This window comes from Lepisma saccharinum, chromosome 20, assembly GCF_977018435.1.
Source record: "Lepisma saccharinum chromosome 20, izLepSacc3.1, whole genome shotgun sequence".
NCBI lineage: Eukaryota > Metazoa > Arthropoda > Insecta > Zygentoma > Lepismatidae > Lepisma > Lepisma saccharinum.
The window spans coordinates 46387925-46404037 of NC_139248.1; positions in this window are offsets into that span (position 1 = coordinate 46387925).

Sequence of the window (16113 nt, forward strand, 5' to 3'; positions counted from 1 at the left end):
CCAGAGCCACCTACAATGGATAGTAATAATAAACCTAAATTGCCCTTAAAGATGCCCCAGCCTCCATCATCAGAAAAAAATTGAAGTGAAGCACCTCTATAAGACTTAGCAACTAAATAATAATTCAACCGAAAACTATAGCTATAGTTATACCAGTAGAAATCCATAATAAAATAAATATTACTAAATTAAAAGAAGATATACTTAATATTTCCAAAATTAAATCCTTAGAATAAAATCCAGCCAAAAATGGTATGCCGCATAGAGCAAGACTAGATATTTTTCAAAATATCGCGTTCAATGCTAATACTCGCTTGATACTCTTTTTCAATACAGACCAAGCCAAAGACGATTTACATTAAAGGATCGTATTATTATGCTTTCCAGAGCGTGAAAAGCGTTTTAATTCTGACATTTTGACTATAGGATGAATACTTAATTTTTCGAAAAATTCGGGTTCAATGCTAATACTCGCATGAAACTCATTTTCTATACAGACCAAGCCAGAGGTGATTTACATTAAAGGGTCGTATTATATTTTTTTCAGAACCTGTAAAGTGTTTAAATTCTGACATTTAGACTATAGGAAGAATACTTGTTTTCGAAAAATTCGCGTTCATTGCTAATACTCGCTTGAAACTAATTTTCTTAACAGCCCAAGCTAGATATGATTTACATTAAAAGGTCGTATTATTAAGCTTTTCAGATCCTGAAAAGCGTTTTAATTCCTACGTTTCGACTATGGGATGAAAAATTAATTTTTTGAGATATTCGCGTTCAATGCTAATACTCGTGTGAAACTCATTTTCTATACAGACCAAACCAGAGATGATTTACATTTAACATGTTCTTATTATTTGTAATAAAGTTATTTTTTATAATTGAAAGAATTAAACATTTCTCCAAAGAAATCAAAAACCATAGTGTGTCATACACCAATATATAATAAAAATATAAGCTAATTAAGCTAGAGAGCTCTTACCTTACATATGAAGGTTTATAATTAATCCTTCCCATTTTAATGCTCACAACCCCCCAAAAAATAATATTCCTAATGAACCTTACATTAGGAACCCGCCTTTCTATTTCTTCCACCTTTTGATACGGAGCCTGAATAGGCTTAAAAACTAATGTAATATATTATATTCCATTAATTTCTACTCCAAATAATCAGCGAAATACAGAAGCATCAATTAAGCTTAATTCAAGCGCAATTCTGACCGCAGCATTAATTATAATTAATTCAATAAATTTTAATATACAGACCCAGCTTCTTACAATAGCCCTATTAATAAAAATAGAAGCAGCTCCAATCCACATATGAATACCAGAAGTTATAGAAGGAATAACATGAATTAACTGTCTAGTAATAACAACTATTCAAAAGATTGCCCATCAACATTACTTAGATATGTAATTGACAATTTAAGTATGATTCTAATTGTAACAATTAGAACATCAGCAATTATTGGGGCAATTGGAGGACTAAATCAAACCTCATTACGAAAAATTATATCCTTTTCATCAATTAACCACATATCATGAATCATTCTAAGAATAACATCAAAAGATAATACCTGAAAAACATACTTACTACGATACATCCTTATAACAGCCTCCGAATTTATGATATTTTTCATAAACAAGACATTAGCTGTTTTTAATAAAACTTTCCCCTATTAAAAAAAATTCCCTATTTATATCAATCCTATTTCTTTGGGGGTCTCCTACAGCTACTAGGGTTTTTACCAAACTGAATAGTTAATATCCAAATAACCAACTTTAAGCAATTAATCGTAATTATTATCCTAATTAGAGTATCATTATTAACCTATACTATTACTTACGAACCTCCCTCACATCAATTTTAATAAATTATAAAACTAATACATGAAATATTATTAATATCAAACCATTAAATTTAAAAGAACAAGTATTATCAGTAATTACAATTTTTATATCAATTAGTGGAATACCTCTAATTCAACCAATTTATATATCTTTATAATATCTTATTTTAATTTTAAACTAATGACCTTCAAAGTCATAAATAAAGGGCACTGTTTTAGGCCTTAATACATACAATGTATCACCTTGAAATTGCACTTCAAAATTATATTCTTAACTATAAAGCAAAAATTAATGAGAGAGTTTAAAACTCATAAATAAATTTACAGTTTATCACCTATGATTTCAGTCATCTCATTCTTGCAACGATGATTATTTTCTACTAACCATAAAGATATTGGTACAATATATTTAATTTTCTGGGTATGATCAGGAATAGTTGAAACATCATTAAGTATCTTAATCCGTATAGAATTAGGTCAGCCAGGAAGTTTGATTGGAAATGATCAAATCTACGATGTAATTGTAACTGCACACGCATTTATTATAATTTCTTATATAGTAAAACTTATTATAATTGGAGGATTTGGAAATTGACTAGTACCTCTAATAATTGGGGCCCCCGACATTGCCTTCCCACGATTAAATAATATAAGATTTTGACTATTACCCCCATCATTAACTCTATTATTATCAGGAAGAGTTGTAGAAAGTGGTGCAGGAACTAACTGGTTGAACAGTGTATCATCCCCTATCTGCAGGAATTGCGCATGCCGGAGTCTCTGTAGATATATCAATTTTTTCATTACATTTAGCAGGAGTCTCCTTTATTCTAGGGGCAGTAAATTTCATTACAACATTAATCAATATACGAACTATAGGGATATCTATAGAACGAGTGCCATTATTTGTATGATCAGTAGTAATTACTGCAGTTCTCCTATCATTATCACTACCAGTTCTAGCAGGAGCAATCACCATACTATTAACAGATCGAAATTTAAACACCTCATTTTTTGATCCATCCGGTGGTGGAGATCCTATCTTATATCAACACCTATTCTGATTATTTGGACATCTAATTTTACCAGGATTTGGAATAATTTCACATATTGTAACTCAAGAAAGAGGTAAAAATGAAACATTTGGAGTCCTTGGAATAATTTATTCAATAATAGCAAAGGTATTTCTAGGATTTATTGTATGGACACATCATATATTTACTGTGGGAATAGATGTTGACGCACGAGCATACTTTACTGCAGCTACAATAATCATTGCCGTACCAACAGGAATTAAAGTATTTAGATGAATTGCCACACTCCACGGAACACAAATTAATTATTCTCCATCAGTATTATGAGCATTAGGATTTATTTTCATATTTACAATAGGAGGATTGACGTGAGTAGTACTAGCAAATTCATCATTAGACACTGTACTACACGATACATATTATGTTGTAGCACATTTTCATTATGTATTATCTATAGGAGCAGTATTTGGTATTATAGCAGGACTAGTGCATTGGTTTCCACTGTTTACAGGAGTAATAATAAATCCAGATTGATTAAAAATTCAATTTATCTCCATATTTATTGGAGTCAACTTAACATTTTTCCCACAACATTTTCTAGGATTAAGAGGAATACCACGACGATACTCGGATTACCCAGATGCATATACAACATGAAATATTGTCTCAAGATTAGGATCAATCTTATCATTTACAGCAGTAATTGTTATAATTTTTATTACCTGAGAGGGTATAACAAGTGCTCGACCAACATTATTCAACCTACAACAAGCGTCATCAATTGAATGATATCAAATATCCCCTCCTTCCGAGCATACATACTTGAACTTCCCATACTACTTATTAACAACTAATATGTAAGGTGGCAGAGAAGTGCATTGAATTTAAGCTTCAAATATAAGGATTACCCTTCCTTAAAAGTGGCAACCTGAAATCAAATAGGACTACAAGATAGATCCTCTCCACTAATAGAACAAATAATATTCTTCCATGACCACACAATGTTACTTTTAATTATAATTACAGTATAAGTAGGATATCTAATTACATCACTATTTAATAATAAATAAACAAACCGAATGCTTTTACTCTAGTCTTTATTGCGCTACCCTCATTACGTTTATTATACTTTTTAGATGAAACCTTCATTAACCCTAAAAACTATTGGGTATCAATGATACTGAAGTTATGAATACTCCGATTTTATAAAAGCAGAATTTGACTCATACATGGCCCCAACAAATGAAATAACAATAAGCTCATTTCGATTATTAGATATGGATAACCGAACAGTTTTACCAATTAATATAGATATCCGAGTACTAACTACATCTGCAGATGTATTACATTCATGAGCCATACCATCCATAGGAATTAAAATAGATGCCACTCCGGGGCGGCTTAACCAAGCAGGAGTAAACATTAGTCGAATTAGCTATACTCCTTACAATAATTCAATGATGACGAGACATTTCAGGAGAAGGAACATATCAAGGATTACATACAAATCAAGTTATGATAGGACTACGATGGAGTATAATCCTATTTATTATTTCAGAAGTATTATTTTTCGTGTCATTCTTTTGAGCGTTTTTCCATAGAAGTTTATCCCCAACAATTGAACTAGGAATATTATGACCACCAAGGGGTATCACCCCATTTAATCCAATACAAGTACCTTTATTAAATACAGCAATTATACTAGCCTCAGGAGTAACAGTAACATGGGCCCACCATGGCTTATTAGAAAAAAAAAATTCACATACAAGTCAAGCACTTATACTAACATTAATATTTTACTATTCTTCAAGCATATGAATATTATGAATCCCCATTTACTATTGCTGACGCAGTATATGTATCCACATTCTTTATGGCAACAGGATTTCATGGACTACATGTTATTATTGGATCAACATTCCTAGGAGTATGCTTAGCTCGACATATCCTATGCTACTTTTCACCAACACATCACTTTCGATTTGAAGCAGCAGCATGATATTGACACTTCGTAGACGTAGTATGATTATTTATATTTATTGATGAGGTAGATAATATTTTCTTAGTATATTTAAAGTACACTTAACTTCCAATTAAAAGATTATAATAAAATAAAGTAAATAATTAATATAATTATAGTACCTCATTAATTATTATAATAATTACCTCAATTGTAATAATATTATCCACACTACTATCAAAAAAAGAATTACAGACCGAGAAAAAAGTTCACCATTTGAGAGTGGATTTGACCCAAAATCCTCAGCACGAATTCCATTTTCAATAAAATTCTTCCTAATTTCAGTAATTTTTCTCATTTTTGATGTAGAAATTGTGTTACTACTACCAATAACAGTTATTATTACTAACTCAAAACTAAAATATTGATTATGTGTTAGATTCTTATTTCTATTCATCCTACTTTTAGGTCTATATCATGAATGAACCCAAGGATCACTAGAATGAGCATGATGGAGTAATACTTAATAATAACATTTGAGTTGCATTCAAAAAGTATTGAATAATTCAATTTACTTTATTGAGCAAGAAGCAAAAGCAATCAGCTTCTACCTGAATAAATTGGTATATATTACCCTTGCTTACTTAACTGAAGCCAGGGTTCAGACAAATCTATGATTAACTCCTCAGTTAAGGGGTATAATATTAAGGGGAGGCAGCTAACTTCCATCTTTAGTGGTGTAATTCCATTAACGCTCTTATACTATTTCTTTAGTATAAAATTACTTTATCTTTTCATGATAAAGCTGGACTAAATAAATCCAAGCAATGTTTACAGAACTAACCTACCCTTCCTAATAACTTCAATATTATGCTTTATTATAAGCTATATAAACACACATAAATTATTAGTAAAATTACTATTAAAAATGAAAATATAAAATAAATATTAAAATAATTAGAATGTATTAGTTGCATATTTAAAGAACCACTCCTGATGTATTTAAACACCCCCTGTCCAACTCACTTCATCCGTAATAAGCGAACTACTAATTAAGCCCCCCGAAGATAAATAGGGTAAAAATCATATTCCCCTAATAAATAATATGTTATTTTATTATTAAAAAATGGATAAATTTCGAATAAGAAAGACCCAATTCATCCACCCAATAAAATACAAATGATTGTTCCAATCTTCAGGTTAAGTGGAATAATAATAACAAAAACAGAGGGAAAAACCAATCATATTAAACCAGAGCCACCTACAATGGATAGTAATAATAAACCTAAATTGCCCTTAAAGATGCCCCAGCCTCCATCATCAGAAAAAAATTGAAGTGAAGCACCTCTATAAGACTTAGCAACTAAATAATAATTCAACCGAAAACTATAGCTATAGTTATACCAGTAGAAATCCATAATAAAATAAATATTACTAAATTAAAAGAAGATATACTTAATATTTCCAAAATTAAATCCTTAGAATAAAATCCAGCCAAAAATGGTATGCCGCATAGAGCAAGACTAGATATTTTTCAAAATATCGCGTTCAATGCTAATACTCGCTTGATACTCTTTTTCAATACAGACCAAGCCAAAGACGATTTACATTAAAGGATCGTATTATTATGCTTTCCAGAGCGTGAAAAGCGTTTTAATTCTGACATTTTGACTAGAGGATGAATACTTAATTTTTCGAAAAATTCGGGTTCAATGCTAATACTCTTGTGAAACTCATTTTCTATACAGACCAAGCCAGAGGTGATTTACATTAAAGGGTCGTATTATATTTTTTTCAGAACCTGTAAAGTGTTTAAATTCTGACATTTAGACTATAGGAAGAATACTTGTTTTCGAAAAATTCGCGTTCATTGCTAATACTCGCTTGAAACTAATTTTCTTAACAGCCCAAGCGAGAGATGATTTACATTAAAAGGTCGTATTATTAAGCTTTTCAGATCCTGAAAAGCGTTTTAATTCCTACGTTTCGACTATGGGATGAAAAATTAATTTTTTGAGATATTCGCGTTCAATGCTAATACTCGTGTGAAACTCATTTTCTATACAGACCAAACCAGAGATGATTTACATTTAACATGTTCTTATTATTTGTAATAAAGTTATTTTTTATAATTGAAAGAATTAAACATTTCTCCAAAGAAATCAAACACCATAGTGTGTCATACACCAATATATAATAAAAATATAAGCTAATTAAGCTAGAGAGCTCTTACCCCACATATGAAGGTTTATAATTAATCCTTCCCATTTTAATGCTCACAACCCCCCAAAAAATAATATTCCTAATGACCCTTACATTAGGAACCCTCCTTTCTATTTCTTCCACCTTATGATACGGAGCCTGAATAGGCTTAAAAACTAATGTAATATATTATATTCCATTAATTTCTACTCCAAATAATCAGCGAAATACAGAAGCATCAATTAAGCTTAATTCAAGCGCAATTCTGACCGCAGCATTAATTATAATTAATTCAATAAATTTCAATATACAGACCCAGCTTCTTACAATAGCCCTATTAATAAAAATAGAAGCAGCTCCAATCCACATATGAATACCAGAAGTTATAGAAGGAATAACATGAATTAACTGTCTAGTAATAACAACTATTCAAAAGATTGCCCCATCAACATTACTTAGATATGTAATTGACAATTTAAGTATGATTCTAATTGTAACAATTAGAACATCAGCAATTATTGGGGCAATTGGAGGACTAAATCAAACCTCATTACGAAAAATTATATCCTTTTCATCAATTAACCACATATCATGAATCATTCTAAGAATAACATCAAAAGATAATACCTGATTAACATACTTACTACGATACATCCTTATAACAGCCTCCGAATTTATGATATTTTTCATAAACAAGACATTAGCTGTTTTTAATAAAACTTTCCCCTATTAAAAAAATTTCCCTATTTATATCAATCCTATTTCTTTGGGGTCTCCTACCGCTACTAGGATTTTTACCAAACTGAATAGTTAATATCCAAATAACCAACTTTAAGCAATTAATCGTAATTATTATCCTAATTAGAGTATCATTATTAACCTATACTATTACTTACGAACCTCCCTCACATCAATTTTAATAAATTATAAAACTAATACATGAAATATAATTAATATCAAACCATTAAATTTAAAAGAACAAGTATTATCAGTAATTACAATTTTTATATCAATTAGTGGAATACCTCTAATTCAACCAATTTATATATCTTTATAATATCTTATTTTAATTTTAAACTAATGACCTTCAAAGTCATAAATAAAGGGCACTGTTTTAGGCCTTAATACATACAATGTATCACCTTGAAATTGCACTTCAAAATTATATTCTTAACTATAAAGCAAAAATTAATGAGAGAGTTTAAAACTCATAAATAAATTTACAGTTTATCACCTATGATTTCAGTCATCTCATTCTTGCAACGATGATTATTTTCTACTAACCATAAAGATATTGGTACAATATATTTAATTTTCTGGGTATGATCAGGAATAGTTGAAACATCATTAAGTATCTTAATCCGTATAGAATTAGGTCAGCCAGGAAGTTTGATTGGAAATGATCAAATCTGCGATGTAATTGTAACTGCACACGTATTTAATATAATTTCTTATATAGTAAAACTTATTATAATTGGAGGATTTGGAAATTGACTAGTACCTCTAATAATTGGGGCCCCCGACATTTCATTCCCAAGATTAAAAAATATAAGATTTTGACTATTACCCCCATCATTAACTCTATTATTATCAGGAAGAGTTGTAGAAAGTGGTGCAGGAACTAACTGGTTGAACAGTGTATCATCCCCTATCTGCAGGAATTGCGCATGCCGGAGTCTCTGTAGATATATCATTTTTTTCATTACATTTAGCAGGAGTCTCCTTTATTCTAGGGGCAGTAAATTTCATTACAACATTAATCAATATACGAACTAAAGGGATATCTATAGAACGAGTGCCATTATTTGTATGATCAGTAGTAATTCCTGCAGTTCGCCTATTATTATCACTACCAGTTCTAGCAGGTGCAATCACCATACTATTAACAGATCGAAATTTAAACACCTCATTTTTTGATCCATCCGGTGGTGGAGATCCTATCTTATATCAACACCTATTCTGATTATTTGGACATCTAATTTTACCAGGATTTGGAATAATTTCACATATTGTAACTGAAGAAAGAGGTAAAAATGAAACATTTGGAGTCCTTGGAATAATTTATTCAATAATAGCAAAGGTATTTCTAGGATTTATTGTATGGACACATCATATATTTACTGTGGGAATAGATGTTGACGCACGAGCATACTTTACTGCAGCTACAATAATCATTGCCGTACCAACAGGAATTAAAGTATTTAGATGAATTGCCACACTCCACGGAACACAAATTAATTATTCTCCATCAGTATTATGAGCATTAGGATTTATTTTCATATTTACAATAGGAGGATTGACGTGAGTAGTACTAGCAAATTCATCATTAGACACTGTACTACACGATACATATTATGTAGTAGCACATTTTCATTATGTATTATCTATAGGAGCAGTATTTGGTATTATAGCAGGACTAGTGCATTGGTTTCCACTGTTTACAGGAGTAATAATAAATCCAGATTGATTAAAAATTCAATTTATCTCCATATTTATTGGAGTCAACTTAACATTTTTCCCACAACATTTTCTAGGATTAAGAGGAATACCACGACGATACTCGGATTACCCAGATGCATATACAACATGAAATATTGTCTCAAGATTAGGATCAATCTTATCATTTACAGCAGTAATTGTTATAATTTTTATTACCTGAGAGGGTATAACAAGTGCTCGACCAACATTATTCAACCTACAACAAGCGTCATCAATTGAATGATATCAAATATCCCCTCCTTCCGAGCATACATACTTGAACTTCCCATACTACTTATTAACAACTAATATGTAAGGTGGCAGAGAAGTGCATTGAATTTAAGCTTCAAATATAAGGATTACCCTTCCTTAAAAGTGGCAACCTGAAATCAAATAGGACTACAAGATAGATCCTCTCCACTAATAGAACAAATAATATTCTTCCATGACCACACAATGTTACTTTTAATTATAATTACAGTATAAGTAGGATATCTAATAACATCACTATTTAATAATAAATAAACAAACCGAATGCTTTTACTCTAGTCTTTATTGCGCTACCCTCATTACGTTTATTATACTTTTTAGATGAAACCTTCATTAACCCTAAAAACTATTGGGTATCAATGATACTGAAGTTATGAATACTCCGATTTTATAAAAGCAGAATTTGACTCATACATGGCCCCAACAAATGAAATAACAATAAGCTCATTTCGATTATTAGATATGGATAACCGAACAGTTTTACCAATTAATATAGATATCCGAGTACTAACTACATCTGCAGATGTATTACATTCATGAGCCATACCATCCATAGGAATTAAAATAGATGCCACTCCGGGGCGGCTTAACCAAGCAGGAGTAAACATTAGTCGAATTAGCTATACTCCTTACAATAATTCAATGATGACGAGACATTTCAGGAGAAGGAACATATCAAGGATTACATACAAATCAAGTTATGATAGGACTACGATGGAGTATAATCCTATTTATTATTTCAGAAGTATTATTTTTCGTGTCATTCTTTTGAGCGTTTTTCCATAGAAGTTTATCCCCAACAATTGAACTAGGAATATTATGACCACCAAGGGGTATCACCCCATTTAATCCAATACAAGTACCTTTATTAAATACAGCAATTATACTAGCCTCAGGAGTAACAGTAACATGGGCCCACCATGGCTTATTAGAAAAAAAAAATTCACATACAAGTCAAGCACTTATACTAACATTAATATTTTACTATTCTTCAAGCATATGAATATTATGAATCCCCATTTACTATTGCTGACGCAGTATATGGATCCACATTCTTTATGGCAACAGGATTTCATGGACTACATGTTATTATTGGATCAACATTCCTAGGAGTATGCTTAGCTCGACATATCCTATGCTACTTTTCACCAACACATCACTTTCGATTTGAAGCAGCAGCATGATATTGACACTTCGTAGACGTAGTATGATTATTTATATTTATTGATGAGGTAGATAATATTTTCTTAGTATATTTAAAGTACACTTAACTTCCAATTAAAAGATTATAATAAAATAAAGTAAATAATTAATATAATTATAGTACCTCATTAATTATTATAATAATTACCTCAATTGTAATAATATTATCCACACTACTATCAAAAAAAGAATTACAGACCGAGAAAAAAGTTCACCATTTGAGAGTGGATTTGACCCAAAATCCTCAGCACGAATTCCATTTTCTATAAAATTCTTCCTAATTTCAGTAATTTTTCTCATTTTTGATGTAGAAATTGTGTTACTACTACCAATAACAGTTATTATTACTAACTCAAAACTAAAATATTGATTATGTGTTAGATTCTTATTTCTATTCATCCTACTTTTAGGTCTATATCATGAATGAACCCAAGGATCACTAGAATGAGCATGATGGAGTAATACTTAATAATAACATTTGAGTTGCATTCAAAAAGTATTGAATAATTCAATTTACTTTATTGAGCAAGAAGCAAAAGCAATCAGCTTCTACCTGAATAAATTGGTATATATTACCCTTGCTTACTTAACTGAAGCCAGGGTTCAGACAAATCTATGATTAACTCCTCAGTTAAGGGGTATAATATTAAGGGGAGGCAGCTAACTTCCATCTTTAGTGGTGTAATTCCATTAATGCTCTTATACTATTTCTTTAGTATAAAATTACTTTATCTTTTCATGATAAAGCTGGACTAAATAAATCCAAGCAATGTTTACAGAACTAACCTACCCTTCCTAATAACTTCAATATTATGCTTTATTATAAGCTATATAAACACACATAAATTATTAGTAAAATTACTATTAAAAATGAAAATATAAAATAAATATTAAAATAATTAGAATGTATTAGTTGCATATTTAAAGAACCACTCCTGATGTATTTAAACACCCCCTGTCCAACTCACTTCATCCGTAATAAGCGAACTACTAATTAAGCCCCCCGAAGATAAATAGGGTAAAAATCATATTCCCCTAATAAATAATATGTTATTTTATTATTAAAAAATGGATAAATTTCGAATAAGAAAGACCCAATTCATCCACCCAATAAAATACAAATGATTGTTCCAATCTTCAGGTTAAGTGGAATAATAATAACAAAAACAGAGGGAAAAACCAATCATATTAAACCAGAGCCACCTACAATGGATAGTAATAATAAACCTAAATTGCCCTTAAAGATGCCCCAGCCTCCATCATCAGAAAAAAATTGAAGTGAAGCACCTCTATAAGACTTAGCAACTAAATAATAATTCAACCGAAAACTATAGCTATAGTTATACCAGTAGAAATCCATAATAAAATAAATATTACTAAATTAAAAGAAGATATACTTAATATTTCCAAAATTAAATCCTTAGAATAAAATCCAGCCAAAAATGGTATGCCGCATAGAGCAAGACTAGATATTTTTCAAAATATCGCGTTCAATGCTAATACTCGCTTGATACTCTTTTTCAATACAGACCAAGCCAAAGACGATTTACATTAAAGGATCGTATTATTATGCTTTCCAGAGCGTGAAAAGCGTTTTAATTCTGACATTTTGACTAGAGGATGAATACTTAATTTTTCGAAAAATTCGGGTTCAATGCTAATACTCTTGTGAAACTCATTTTCTATACAGACCAAGCCAGAGGTGATTTACATTAAAGGGTCGTATTATATTTTTTTCAGAACCTGTAAAGTGTTTAAATTCTGACATTTAGACTATAGGAAGAATACTTGTTTTCGAAAAATTCGCGTTCATTGCTAATACTCGCTTGAAACTAATTTTCTTAACAGCCCAAGCGAGAGATGATTTACATTAAAAGGTCGTATTATTAAGCTTTTCAGATCCTGAAAAGCGTTTTAATTCCTACGTTTCGACTATGGGATGAAAAATTAATTTTTTGAGATATTCGCGTTCAATGCTAATACTCGTGTGAAACTCATTTTCTATACAGACCAAACCAGAGATGATTTACATTTAACATGTTCTTATTATTTGTAATAAAGTTATTTTTTATAATTGAAAGAATTAAACATTTCTCCAAAGAAATCAAACACCATAGTGTGTCATACACCAATATATAATAAAAATATAAGCTAATTAAGCTAGAGAGCTCTTACCCCACATATGAAGGTTTATAATTAATCCTTCCCATTTTAATGCTCACAACCCCCCAAAAAATAATATTCCTAATGACCCTTACATTAGGAACCCTCCTTTCTATTTCTTCCACCTTATGATACGGAGCCTGAATAGGCTTAAAAACTAATGTAATATATTATATTCCATTAATTTCTACTCCAAATAATCAGCGAAATACAGAAGCATCAATTAAGCTTAATTCAAGCGCAATTCTGACCGCAGCATTAATTATAATTAATTCAATAAATTTCAATATACAGACCCAGCTTCTTACAATAGCCCTATTAATAAAAATAGAAGCAGCTCCAATCCACATATGAATACCAGAAGTTATAGAAGGAATAACATGAATTAACTGTCTAGTAATAACAACTATTCAAAAGATTGCCCCATCAACATTACTTAGATATGTAATTGACAATTTAAGTATGATTCTAATTGTAACAATTAGAACATCAGCAATTATTGGGGCAATTGGAGGACTAAATCAAACCTCATTACGAAAAATTATATCCTTTTCATCAATTAACCACATATCATGAATCATTCTAAGAATAACATCAAAAGATAATACCTGATTAACATACTTACTACGATACATCCTTATAACAGCCTCCGAATTTATGATATTTTTCATAAACAAGACATTAGCTGTTTTTAATAAAACTTTCCCCTATTAAAAAAATTTCCCTATTTATATCAATCCTATTTCTTTGGGGGTCTCCTACCGCTACTAGGGTTTTTACCAAACTGAATAGTTAATATCCAAATAACCAACTTTAAGCAATTAATCGTAATTATTATCCTAATTAGAGTATCATTATTAACCTATACTATTACTTACGAACCTCCCTCACATCAATTTTAATAAATTATAAAACTAATACATGAAATATAATTAATATCAAACCATTAAATTTAAAAGAACAAGTATTATCAGTAATTACAATTTTTATATCAATTAGTGGAATACCTCTAATTCAACCAATTTATATATCTTTATAATATCTTATTTTAATTTTAAACTAATGACCTTCAAAGTCATAAATAAAGGGCACTGTTTTAGGCCTTAATACATACAATGTATCACCTTGAAATTGCACTTCAAAATTATATTCTTAACTATAAAGCAAAAATTAATGAGAGAGTTTAAAACTCATAAATAAATTTACAGTTTATCACCTATGATTTCAGTCATCTCATTCTTGCAACGATGATTATTTTCTACTAACCATAAAGATATTGGTACAATATATTTAATTTTCTGGGTATGATCAGGAATAGTTGAAACATCATTAAGTATCTTAATCCGTATAGAATTAGGTCAGCCAGGAAGTTTGATTGGAAATGATCAAATCTACGATGTAATTGTAACTGCACACGTATTTAATATAATTTCTTATATAGTAAAACTTATTATAATTGGAGGATTTGGAAATTGACTAGTACCTCTAATAATTGGGGCCCCCGACATTTCATTCCCACGATTAAAAAATATAAGATTTTGACTATTACCCCCATCATTAACTCTATTATTATCAGGAAGAGTTGTAGAAAGTGGTGCAGGAACTAACTGGTTGAACAGTGTATCATCCCCTATCTGCAGGAATTGCGCATGCCGGAGTCTCTGTAGATATATCATTTTTTTCATTACATTTAGCAGGAGTCTCCTTTATTCTAGGGGCAGTAAATTTCATTACAACATTAATCAATATACGAACTAAAGGGATATCTATAGAACGAGTGCCATTATTTGTATGATCAGTAGTAATTACTGCAGTTCGCCTATTATTATCACTACCAGTTCTAGCAGGTGCAATCACCATACTATTAACAGATCGAAATTTAAACACCTCATTTTTTGATCCATCCGGTGGTGGAGATCCTATCTTATATCAACACCTATTCTGATTATTTGGACATCTAATTTTACCAGGATTTGGAATAATTTCACATATTGTAACTGAAGAAAGAGGTAAAAATGAAACATTTGGAGTCCTTGGAATAATTTATTCAATAATAGCAAAGGTATTTCTAGGATTTATTGTATGGACACATCATATATTTACTGTGGGAATAGATGTTGACGCACGAGCATACTTTACTGCAGCTACAATAATCATTGCCGTACCAACAGGAATTAAAGTATTTAGATGAATTGCCACACTCCACGGAACACAAATTAATTATTCTCCATCAGTATTATGAGCATTAGGATTTATTTTCATATTTACAATAGGAGGATTGACGTGAGTAGTACTAGCAAATTCATCATTAGACACTGTACTACACGATACATATTATGTAGTAGCACATTTTCATTATGTATTATCTATAGGAGCAGTATTTGGTATTATAGCAGGACTAGTGCATTGGTTTCCACTGTTTACAGGAGTAATAATAAATCCAGATTGATTAAAAATTCAATTTATCTCCATATTTATTGGAGTCAACTTAACATTTTTCCCACAACATTTTCTAGGATTAAGAGGAATACCACGACGATACTCGGATTACCCAGATGCATATACAACATGAAATATTGTCTCAAGATTAGGATCAATCTTATCATTTACAGCAGTAATTGTTATAATTTTTATTACCTGAGAGGGTATAACAAGTGCTCGACCAACATTATTCAACCTACAACAAGCGTCATCAATTGAATGATATCAAATATCCCCTCCTTCCGAGCATACATACTTGAACTTCCCATACTACTTATTAACAACTAATATGTAAGGTGGCAGAGAAGTGCATTGAATTTAAGCTTCAAATATAAGGATTACCCTTCCTTAAAAGTGGCAACCTGAAATCAAATAGGACTACAAGATAGATCCTCTCCACTAATAGAACAAATAATATTCTTCCATGACCACACAATGTTACTTTTAATTATAATTACAGTATAAGTAGGAT